This window comes from Callorhinus ursinus, unplaced genomic scaffold (assembly GCF_003265705.2).
Source record: "Callorhinus ursinus isolate GAN/ISIS: 27379988/994484 unplaced genomic scaffold, GSC_fseal_2.0 scaffold15, whole genome shotgun sequence".
Taxonomy (NCBI): Eukaryota; Metazoa; Chordata; class Mammalia; order Carnivora; family Otariidae; genus Callorhinus; species Callorhinus ursinus.
This window is the reverse complement of record NW_027397077.1, coordinates 12,007,158-12,019,559: the sequence shown is the minus strand read 5'-3', so window position 1 is coordinate 12,019,559 and position 12,402 is coordinate 12,007,158. Positions and strand designations below refer to the sequence as shown.

The window sequence follows — 12,402 nt, the reverse complement described above, 5'->3', positions numbered from 1 at the left end:
TGGAAACTTTTCTGAGGAGGTATTTCCTAATTGTGACTATAACTTTGCTAATTATATTCTTTTCACATGTGTACAATGCGTTGCTTGTGTTGGCTTTCATAGCGTCTCAAGGTTGGCACCTCTTTGTTTAGAAAGCAAGGACTCTGATTTGCTGGTCTGATAAAAACAGACTTGGAAATCCCCCTGCCGCCTCCTCCCCCTCACCCCAGGGTAGGGTAGGTGAGGGGTAGGGGGAGACTGGAACCAATCTCTTTCTTTGATTTAATCAATAAAGTGTGGCCTCGTGCTGGGCAATGATCCTTCCTGTGGGCCTGTGACACACCCATCTCCACCTAGCTCTTATTTCATTCTTACAATGAAATATCACCATGGAAGAACATAGGAAAGAAAATTACTCAAAGATTTTAGAAACAATCACTTGGCTATGGATCTATTCCTAAAGAAGTAAGCAAGAAGCAGCATCTCTGTATGTAAGTTAAGATAATCACTAAGATAGAATTTAACTTCCTTCCACAATAAGGGAAACGTACATAATTATGGCATCTTAAGCCTGCAACATAGACTTTGAAATTGGTGGCTAGGTATGGAAGCATGACCTTATCCTGACCCCACAAGTCTTACACATGGTTAACATTAAACCCAGAAAGCTTAGATCATGGAAAATATGGAATGAAATATTTTGAAGGATTTAATAATGAGGACAAAACTTTTATTCCTTGTCAACTACCTCAGTTTCTTCAAGACCAAAGAATAAGTAGTTTTTTTATACATAAACTTGCATTTTTCCTAATAAAATAATACATAATAAAGGCAGATATTATTATCCTCGGTTTAGAAGTGAGGGAACTGAGATTCAGAGAGATTTCAAGTAATTTGCTTAAGGCCATTGGCCAGCATTAAAACTGAAATCTTCTACCTAAAGCTCCCTTTTCTACTGTCTTATTTTCATGGAGCTTATGTGAATTCCACCAAGCCTGGAACTTTCATCAGTTTGAGTCACCGTGGTTATCATACTGCCTAGAACAGTGCCCAGCATATGGTAAATGCTCAGTAATTGTTTATTGAATGAGTGAATAGATTGAATGTGAAGACTAGATTTTATGTAGCTAAGAAGAAAAGTATTTCAAACATCTGTGACATTACCAGCTTGATCAATAATTTATTAACAATAGCAGTACATTGATTCCATCAAGCTTTATTCTTTTCCATTCACCAGTCCCACTTCTGCCACCTTGTATGTTGTGATGTGTGATGTTCAGCCTAGTTTCTCTCATTGTTCTCCAGCTATTCCCAAGTTAACTCTATCTCTTGGAGTGATTTATTATGCCTTTGTAAGGAAACTTCCATTACTTCCTGTTTATAAAAAGGACATATACTTTCAGCGTTTTGGGAGAGCAAGTAATGGTGAAGCACACTGGTTTGGGAGTCAGATCTAGGTTGGAATCCTATTGCTTCCACTTGGCGGCTGTGTGATTTAGGGGAAATGACTTTAACATCGCTGGCCCTTCTGTTTCCTCCTATAACGACTTTCGTGGAGTTTTTGAGAGGAGAGGCACTCAGGGGGACTTGGCCCATGGAAAATGATATATGTGTGTAAATGACGCTGTATCAGCCAATGAAAATATGTCATTTGTTTAGTATACTTTGTGAAGAGTATCATTTATCTAAAATTTGGATTTATTTTTCTTAAACATATAAACCTTTTCTGTGTGTATGTTTTCCCACTTAATTTCATGATTTCAGATAGCACCTAACTAAGACCTCTTTTGGTGAATTGCCACATTATTGCTCAAGTGCTTAATCTTCTGCCACTGCAAAATAAATACAGAATTCTTCTGTTAATTCCTTTGGTAAAAGTAACAAAGCCCTGCTTCATTAAGCCCAATATGGACCTATTCACCATTTAACTGGCCCAGAAGCGCCATTTATGTGCTCCTTCCCAGGACTATGTGGACACAGGTACAGGGCAATTATATTGACCAACAACCCCAATTAGATTCAGGAGCCTCCTGTGCTGTTCAAGTCAACCAATTGGTTTGATCAATCTTGATTTTTAAGCCGAGTTGACATATGGTTACACAAATTTATACATGTGATGAAATTACATATGGTTACTGGACATTAACTGAGTCAACATAAGTTAGAAAAAAATAAGATGGGTATGTCCCTGTCAGTGTTTACTATCACTCTGTGCCAAGGATTATTGGTTTTCTTTTCTTTTTTTTTTTTTTTAAGATTTTATTTATTTGAGAGTGAGAGTGAGAGTGAGAGAGAGAGCTCGAACAGGGATGGGGCAGAAGGAAGCAGACTCTCCTGCTGAGCAGGGAGACTGATGTGGGGCTCGATCCCAGGACCCTGGGATCATGACCTGAGCTGAAGGCAGACGCTTAACTGACTGAGCGGCCCAGGCGCCCTATTGTTTTTCTTTCAATTTGGCAGGCATCATGTAAGCAACTTCAGGCAAAGTCTATCTATTTCCAAACCCTGTGGGAAGGGAGAGGCTATACAGTGTTAGAGGACGGAGAGGTGGGGCCATGAGTCAAGAGAAGGGAGGTGGGATATGTTAACCCACCCATAACATGAAGGAGATCACTCCCTGGTTACCTCAGTTTTCTCTTCAGTAACATGGAGGTGATAATAACTACCTTGCCTACTTTATAGAATTGTTGTACAGGCAGGATGTTTTTTTTTTAAAGTACTGAACTGAAATGAATATAAATCAGCATATGTGAAAGTGCTTTGAAACATAAAAGGGGCTTTTGAAATGGAAGGTGGTGTCTGTTAAATTCGTTGTAAAATCAAATGGCACAGAGTTTTAAAATTGGAAAGCAGCTGGGTCCAACCTCCCAGGGTGCATAAACCAGACTCCTATCCACATAATTACTAATAGGGAATTCACCAGGCCCTGGTGAACACCATTCCCATTGGAAGTCATGGGCACTTGCAGGTACCTCACTGGTACTTAAATGGAACAGAAATGGCTTTCCATGTAATCTTCCCACTTTTCTTGGTTTTTGTTCAGAGCACACAGAATTCACCTGATACACCCATACACAGCACAGACAGCATTTTAGATATTTCTTCTTGTAATAATAGCATTCATTTTAGAAAAGAAAAATTAAGAAATACGAAGAAGCAAAATTAAAAAGAAAATCACCTATGATCCTACCACACAGAGACGTACAATGATGGCATTTTGGTGCACATCTTTACAAATACTCTTTACTTTTTTTTTTCTTTTTTGCTCTATATTTTTTTAACACAATTCAATTGTACTCTCATATTTTGTAAATCCTGCTTCTTTTGCTTACTGAATGGTGAACACCCTTCCATGTTATAAACATACAATTGTATTATTTTTAATTACTTAACATACTGTCATGTAGGTTCACTTCTTTATTGGACATTTATCTTAGTTCTAATGTTTTGCCAATATAAAGAATGTTTTGATAAGCATTCTCCTGTTCTATTTTGTTAACTTATTTTTAAGTAATTATAGATTGGTATGCAGTTACAAGAAATCATTTTCCTCAATGGTAAAATCTTGCATAATTGTAAATTATAGCACAGTATCACACCAAGAAATTGATATTGGTACAATTTACCAACTTAATTCAGATTTCTCTGGGTTTACATGACTCGTGTGTGTGTATGTAGTTATATGTAATTTCATCACATGTATAAATTTGTGTAACCACTGTCCCGGTCAAGATATAGAACTGTTCCATCATTACAAAGATCCCTCGTGCTACCTTTTGATAGCTACCCCTACAACCCAGCTGTTTCATTTATCCCCAGAGTTTTGTTATGGGTTATATCATTTTGGGACATGTGCCATACTTGTCTACATTTTTCCCTCCCATTCTCCTGGAGCAGGGCAGGGAATTATCTTCTTAGTTTAAATTTAGACTGAATTTAGAATGAGAAAATATTGCTTGATTCCTCTAATTTAAAGATTTCTCATGAGTTGGTTTTATTTTATTTATAGTGAAATTTCTTTTTAATATTGGATATCTAGAACCTGTCATGTGGTAGGCATTTTATAAACTTTTGAGGAATGAAAAGATGAATTAGCTCAAAATTTCATATTCATTGAGTTCCTTCTATGTGACAGGTACTGTTCTAAGTGAACAAACAGAAAAATCCCACCTGATCAAGGTTGCACTTTTGTAAAATGAGTGGAGGAAATGACTGAACTAATAAGGAAGCAAGTAAATGAATAGATAGATGAGAAAAATAGTTTTTTCCTATAACCAAAGAAATTTGGAATCCCACTTAGAAAGCTATTCCAAAGGTAAGGACTCTTGTAGCTCTTTGTGGGGTAAAGAGGGACATGGAATATTCAGTGTAACTTCCTAGGACTGAGAACCCTTTTAGGAACCAAGGTCAGAGGAGAGCCTTTGACTGTATTTCATGTAGGATTCTTCCCCCCAACACCTCCCCATTTAGTTTGGTCTTTATTGGTTAATATTTTAATTTCCAGTCATTATTCTCACACTGGAAGGAACTAACAGTCCCCATCCCTACATTAAAAAAAAAAAAGATTTATTTATTTGAGAGAGAGAGAGAGAGTGTGTGAACCAGTGGGGGGAGAGGCAGAGGGAGAGAGAGAAAATCTCAAGCAGACTCCCCACTGAGCATGGAGCCTGATGTGGGGCTCAATCTCAGGACCCTGACTGAGATCATGACCTGAGCTGAAACCAGGAGTTAGCTGCTCAACAGACTGGGGCACCTGAAAATGCAGTTTTTCTGCATTTTCATGGAAAAGTACAATATTCACTTTCCCTTGTGTATAAGATTATTCTTTTACTTAAAAAATATCTAAAACCTCTTGCTACCTTTCCTAATGCTTCATCTTTGTTACATTTGCTCCTATTTAAAAGGAATTCTATTAAGATAATGTTAAGAACATCATTCTATATGTTTGGTTTTATTAATGCTGGTTAATAAGCTTACATTTCAGTAACCAAAGCTCAATTATTTAATTTGTGATAAGTGAATTTGATATCTGTGGCTAAAAGGAATTGAAGCCATGAGATACAGTACTTAAAATCTGTGTGTGCTTGCTCAGATGATTTAAACTAGCATAGTAATTTAATAGGCAGGCTGACTGATATGTTCAATTTAGTATTAAATATGGAATGAATAAGGTTGTGAGAGCTGGTTGATAGTTACATGATTTGAAGTGTGTATTTTAAACTTCTTGTGGTGATTTCTGGTGCTTGTGTTATGTAAAGATTTTAATGAAACCTCTACATTTTTAACTCATCTGATGATGTAAGATCCATCTTAATTTACTGGGTATTGTTGCATTTTAGACATCTTCTCCAGATAGCCTCAAAAGCCTTTGTATATATTGAGCTATTTTAGGAAGTTTACAGTGAGGTAAGGCAGCAGCTTATTCCAAGGCATTATCCTGTTGGCCTCTTTGATCTAGGATCCTTTCTGAGAGAGCCACTCATTAGGTAAGTACCCTTCAAAGGAGAGGCAGGGTGCAGAAAATGATAAAATCAATTTATTCTTTACTTCATGCCAGCATGAGAAAAGACAAATCACATTTCTTTAGGGAGGAATCCTAAGTGCCTGGCAATTTGGACAGGATAAATGAAGCCTGGGAGGGGAGTTTTGAAGGCATCCATTACTTAAAATTGATAAACTCAGTTGCACCATCTTACAGAGATGTTATGGGGATGTAATGAAATTATGCATTTATGAGAAAGTGGTTTTTAAGCAGCAAAAGGTCATATATGTATGTGTGTATGTATGTATGTGTGCATGTGAATATATAATGTTATGTTGCATATTAATGTTAGATAAACACATAGTTCACATATACTGATCCTGTCTTCAAATTCCAAATTAGCCCTATGCTTTCAACATTTTTTTGTGGGGGGGCTACAATGAAATCCTTTCTGTATCTAATGGTTTGTTTAGAAAAACTTTGACATGTCCAATTTAAAAAATATTAAATACCAATGGTAACGTGTTGTAGAATGTCCCAATTTGTCTGGTTGTTTCTGTATACCACCCTGTTCAGTTTGAAAAGTAAGGTGAATCAGCTAGAAGACTGATGAAGCTCGTCACAGCTCTCCAGGTTACCTGCAATGGTTGAGGACAGGTGACAGAGAGAGAGAAAATAAATGTCATGAAGAACTGCTTATCCAACATCGATTGTGGTTTGTGCTGCAGGCCTTTTATTGGAAGAGAACAGCCTTTAGTGGAAGAGAAAAGACCTGCTATACACAAAGCTAAGTAAAACTTAACTGCAAAGAAAATAACTTTAGAATAGTGGAATGGTCGGGCGCCTGGGTGGCTCAGTTGGTTAAGCGACTGCCTTTGGCTCAGGTCATGATCCTGGAGTCCCGGGATCGAGTCCCACATCGGGCTCCCTGCTGAGCGGGGAGTCTGCTTCTCCCTCTGACTCTCCCCCCTCTCATGTGCTCTCTCTCTCTCTCTCTCATTCTCTCTCTTTAAAAAAAAAAGAATAGTGGAATGGTCTAATTAACTCTAAATGCAAGGAACAGAAAACCTCACGATTCCAGAAGCTCATACAAGTAGCCGTGTAGTCACTGGGGACCTCCATTCCTTCTGTCTTGATGCTTTGCCATTCTCAGCGTATGGCTTTCACCCCTGATGTAAGATTTTTCTCTTAGCTGCACCATCCTGCCCACATTCCAGTCAGCAGAAAAGGGGAAGGTGGAGGAAGGACTCTGTAGTCTTTGGAAGCAGCTCCCAAGGTGTGTCGGCAATTCCTATGCAAGCAAAAAACACCTGTTCTGGGTGCTATAGAGGGAATTTCCATCCCCAGGGAGGGGGCAGCAAGGTGATCACAGCGCTTCCAATGTGGAATTCTATCCATAATTTCACTAAACAAATGACCTGAAATGTGGATGATATTTAGAAGATGCCGAAATCTTCTTTGTTCTTCCCTTGAGAAACTTTGTTTAAATGCAGAAACTTGCCAAAAGCCAAAAATGACTGCTTGGTTTAGGACACGTTCTTTTCTAATAGACCACAATAGAATTTTTACATATTATTGTACATTGTGTTATTTTTCATAAAACTCTGTAGATGTAAAATGTATTAGCCAAGCAGAGAATTGTTTCACAAATCATTATAGGGAAAGAATCACTGGTTAAATTGCATGTCAGGTAGAATCAAGAGCCCTTCAATCTCCCTGCCTCAAGGAATGTACTCTCTCTGATTCACATGCCTTCAGAGAATTAAACTAGCTAGCCCAGGCATATATATTATTCAGTGCATCCAAGACTTTGGGTGATGGAATTACTATTACCAGTAAACTTTTATTAAGTGTTTATTACATGTCAGGCAGGGGCACATTGCTGCCACCTCCTGTGAGCTGGGGAGTGTTATTATCCCCACTGTGTAGATGCAGAAACTGAGTCCCAGACACCTGGAACTCAAATGCAAGTCTGTTTAACACTATAGTCCATAATCTTTACCATTGAGCACACTGCCTCTGAGTGAAGAATTTAGATGTCATTGTAAGAATCTTAAGTGTGGGAACTGCAGGACTGGTTTTGATTAAATAGTAGCAGGCAATGGACAGATAGGTGCTTCTTCCGACTTGCCTCTGGGGTGCAGGACAGCAGGCTGGGATGATGATGGGAGGGAGGGGACAGGGAGAGAGCTAGTTGGAAGAGGCCTTTGAAGTCAGCTTCCTTATCTTAAAACAAAATAAGGGACACACTGTCTTCTCGCCAAAAACATGCACTGTATGTGTAGTTTTAATAGTGAAAAATGTCAGTCAAAAGGGCCGTTGGCCTGGTGGTTTTTAATGGAAATACAAACATTTTCTGAGCTAAAGCAGTATAATCTTTCAGCTTAAATAATCATAATCAGCAGTTAAATAATCTAAATGCTTGTGAATTTTGGAGCTTAAATAATTCCAACCACCATACTTTATGTTATCTCCATCCTCACAGCAGCTCCATGGGGGCTAGGGAAGGTCAACCATTAAGACAGGGAAAGAGAAATACACAGGCCTTCCAACTTCATAAAGCATGGCGAGTCAAAGGGGACAGTTGTGGTCCTTCTCGCAATCCAAGAGCAACATCCGGTTGGAGGAATTTTTTAAGTACTTGATCTAATGCTGTGGGGGGTACTGCCAGGTTTAACCTCAGGAGGCAATGGATGGGGCAGCTACATCACACAAAGAGAAACCAAGGGCCAGACAGTACAGCCAGGGTCATACATTAAGTCCTGAAACAAGAATTCTCCGGTCCAGTGAGCAGGGCTCTTGGGACTTGAGTTCACAGCCTGAATCTGCCAGTTGCAGCTGAGTGAGCTGAGGCCAGTCTGACCCATTCTCTCCAATTGTGAACAGGGCTTTGGACTCAGATGACCGTATTATAGTCTATGATTCTCTAAACAGTGGGTTTCAGCCTGGGGTTGATGTTGCCCCCTACGGGACTTTCAGCAAAGTCTGGAGACATTTTTGGTTGTCACAATTAGAGGGGAGTTGCTACTGGCATCTAGTGGGTAGAGACCAGGGATGCTGCTAAACATCCTACAGTGCACAGGACAGCCTCTACAACATTAAAGAATGATCCAACTCCAAATGCCAATAGTGGGCTTTGAGAAACCCGTAACTAGCCTCCCTTTTTAAAGAATGTGTGTTTAAATTCGGGAAGAGAGAAAAGTTTTACAGGGTTTCATCTCTGATTTAATTTGACTTATTTTTAAAGGGGACTCACACAGTATATGTTTTCCCCATTCAGGATTATGATCTTGACCCGAGGGCTTGGTGGCCTGGGGATTTTCTGTTTTGTGTAAATGACTTTGAACTCTTGACTCTGGCTGGCTTTCTTGGGACTGTGGACCAGCTCACCATGGAGGTCCCCAGTGGAATTGGCACAGGTCTCAGATCCAAATCCCCAGGAGACTTTGGTTCCTATAAAATATAAATCCTCATTAAGATACAAAAGACCTGATCCATCCATGCCCATTGGTCAACACACCATGCAATCCTCTCTAGCTCTGGTGTTGCGTCATTCTGTAACCTGTGGCTGTCTTTAGTCCACAGGTTTGCCCAATTATAAATTGAAGGTATGAGATTGGACACTTCTCAATGGACTAGTCCTCTAGCCAGCTCTATAAATTGATGCCCCTCTCTCTCCACCGTTGTTTCTCCCTTCCATTTGTTCCCTCCTTTACCACATCCCTCTGGATAGCTAGGTCTTCTGGTACGGAACACTTCTTGCAATGGTTGTTTGGAGCAAAACGGTAGAAGGAATAGGAGGACACTGCAAAGGCGGGAGAATGTACGCCAGAGTGGAGGCTGAGGGCATCATTGGGAAACAGACTGTTGCCCAGATGCCAGCTGCCTGCCAGAACTGTGACGGGCAGGACTTGGGACAAATCCCAACTTAGACGGTTTTCTGCCTTCTCGTAGTATCTTCTTGGCATAGGTAAAATGTAGTCCAGATATGATCGGGGAAGCCTCAACCCTAAGATATCGAGGGTGAACAGGTAAATATCAAGATCCTCATCCTCACTGGAAGAGGTTATCACAAAGGCTCCAAGTCAGGGAAGACGTATAGGGTTATAGGGCAAGGCATAGCATGGAGGTGGGGAAGGCTTTGAATGTTCTGGATCCCTGGAAAGAATTTAATAAAAATGTGTTGAAGGAATGAATGAGTGCTGATGAAAGTTATATTCTGCCTGCTGCTAGCTGCCTCTCCCTCCTTTCCCTCTACCTTGGCCACTCCTGCCTTTTCTTCCACTCAGCCTCCCCTCTCTTTTTCTTTCTCTCTTCCTTCTTTCCTTTACTTCTAACCACAGTCCTCTCTCCTCTTCTTCCTTTCCCCTCCCTTTCCTACCCCTGTTCTGGTGCCCTACAAAATGCTGGGATTCAAAATATTTTCTGGATTTTCTCAGCATAATTGTTGTCTTGCTAGATTCTAATTATGACTGTTGGGCAGGAGGCCGACCAAGCACCTGGGAAGGAGTGTGTGTGTGTGTGGGTGGGTGTGTGTGCGTGTGCGTGTGTGTGTGTGTGTGTGTGTGTACACATACATGTATACACGTTTGAGGGAGAGAAGGGCCTGGCCCCTGCAATTTTGCCTGGAGAATGAGATGTTGAGAGGAGACTACTCAGTTCACCAGCAGCAAAACCATTGAGAACTATAGCCTGAAGCCAAGCCGCCAATCAAGTACAGCCAGGGTCTTTTGTTTTCCAGTCATGGAATTTGGGAACCAACGGATTGTGAGAATTGAAATGCGGTGTTTGACTTGGTCTTTGGGTTAAGCCAATATCCCTGGGATCTTAATTCGAACCTGCAGGAGGCTGTGGCCAACTTTGAGAATCTGTTATTACTCATCCCCTACACTTCGCTTACTTGAAGAGATTTGCAGAGTGTGCTGCAGCTAGCGCCAGCAGGCAGTTATGAAAAAAGTTAAATTGCTGTCTTTCTGTTCTGTTTTGAAATTGGTGTTTGTGTGTTCACTTCATGAGCCTTGAGCTTGGAGCTTCTTTCTCCTCTTGGCTCTATCTCTGGAAGTTTTCTTGGAAAATTTTCCCTTTGATACATTTCTAAGACTCCCATCAGCTAAGGCTTTATTCTAAGGCAACATGCGGTTGGGAAGGCCCAATGGTTATCCTCTGCTCTTTCCTACCACTTGCCATTCTTTGGGAGGGGAGGCTGTGCCCTGGGAAGCTGCCTACCCTGGGGAGCATTTCTAGGATTCCTTTGCTGACTGGTCTCCTGGTTGGGTTCAAGGCCAATAGGAGGTGCTGTAGGAAATGGGAGGGTGGGAGGAGAAAAAAGCTGGAGAGTTTCCTCCCTGTTCCTTCTTGGTTTGTGGCCATGTCTCTGGACGTAGGGACTTCTCTCCATGATTACAGCTCCCTCTCAGCAATGCCCCATCCCCGGCTCCTGCTGGCCCTGGGATTAACTCATGTTTCCTTTTGCCCTTCAGCCCAAGGCAAGGAAATGGCTGCCCACTGTTGCCAGTTTCTGCCTGCCTCACCATGTCTTGTTTGTTTTATTAACCCTGCCCACCTCTCCTCTGTAGACCTTTCATGGAAGTCTCCTCATTGGACCCATCTGTGGTGAATTCTGTCTTCAGCCCTACCCAGACTGGTACAGTGGAGAAGTCCATGGTGCCATGGTCACATGTGTGAGATTTGTTAGGATGATTTGAGAAAGCGCTGTTAGAAAATGTTTACATTTCCCATATTAAGTAATTTTGGAAAAAGAAGCAGATTGCTTGATGCTTAAGTCAAAACATTGAAACAAAACTGCCATTCTGTGGTTTTTCTAAAAACACTTGGCTTCCAAATGACCCTTCAGTATGAATGACGGCTGTTGCCCCGACCCCAGAAAGACGTGGGGCTGATGTGCCCAGAGTCAGCCTTGGTCTTAGGACTAGTGAAAACAGCCTCCCGCTCCTGCCACATATAAGGGAAAACAATTCTTCTCCTATTCTTCAGGCTTGGGGATGTTGGCTTGACTGAGGAGGGAAGAGGTTCTTCAGATAGAAGGAAGGCGAGCATTCTAGGGCGTCCTGGCCAGAGTACAAGTCAGCTGCCTCCAGGCCATGGGTAGCCTCCTTTCAGCCAAGCTCAGAGCATTTGGGGTTTCCATAAAGCTAAAGGCATTGCAGCTTTGAGAAGCAACTGTTCTAAATGTAGCACTCTAGCGTAAGGTACAAACTAAAGCACTCCTTATTGACTCAGGCATTTGTTCAATCATAGACTCATTCACTCATTCATAAAACAAGTCATTCAGGAAAGTCAAAGTTATTTATTGAGAGAATGAATGAATAATTAGATGTCCAATCAGAGGATTAGAAATCTGAATGCAGAATGATAGCGAGGGCAAGTGTGCACAAAAGGAAAGGCTTGTGTAGTAATGAGAGTGTCCTGAAAGTAGGAGAAGAGCTCCCTGAGGATATGTCTGTGAGCCAGGATGTGTTGGGTGAGTGGGAGTTCACTGGGTGAAGAGGTGGGGTTAGTAAGTAGGGTCAGGTGGGGGAGCACATTCCAAGAGGCAGGGCCTGTCCCTGCAAAGGCCCTGTGGCAGAAGGGATGATATGCCTTGCATTAGCTCGCGGGAGGCCTGTGTGGCTGGAACACAGAGACCACGGCAGGGAGCAGGATGAATTAAGGCTGGAGGGGTGGCAGAGGCCAGACCACCCAGGACCTTGAGGGCCATGGTCAGATTATCAGTATTTATCTTAAGGAGAATGGGAATCCATTGAAGGGGAGGGACATGATGGGATTATTTGAAAATAATATAAAAGCAATTACAATGTACTTACCATGTGCCAGAAACTTTTAAAGAGCTTTGTAAGCATCAACTTACTTTGTCTTCACACTACCCTCTAAGATAAGTGCTGTTATCATCTCCCTTTTACATTTGAAGCGACAGAGACACA

At 41.3% G+C, this 12,402-nt stretch overlaps 1 protein-coding gene across 7 annotated transcripts in view; it reads left to right on the top strand.

The window, feature by feature from the left end:
* ERC2 (ELKS/RAB6-interacting/CAST family member 2) overlaps positions 1–12,402 on the top strand; it is a 985,383-nt gene that overhangs the window by 588,645 nt on the left and 384,336 nt on the right. The window lies entirely within an intron of this gene.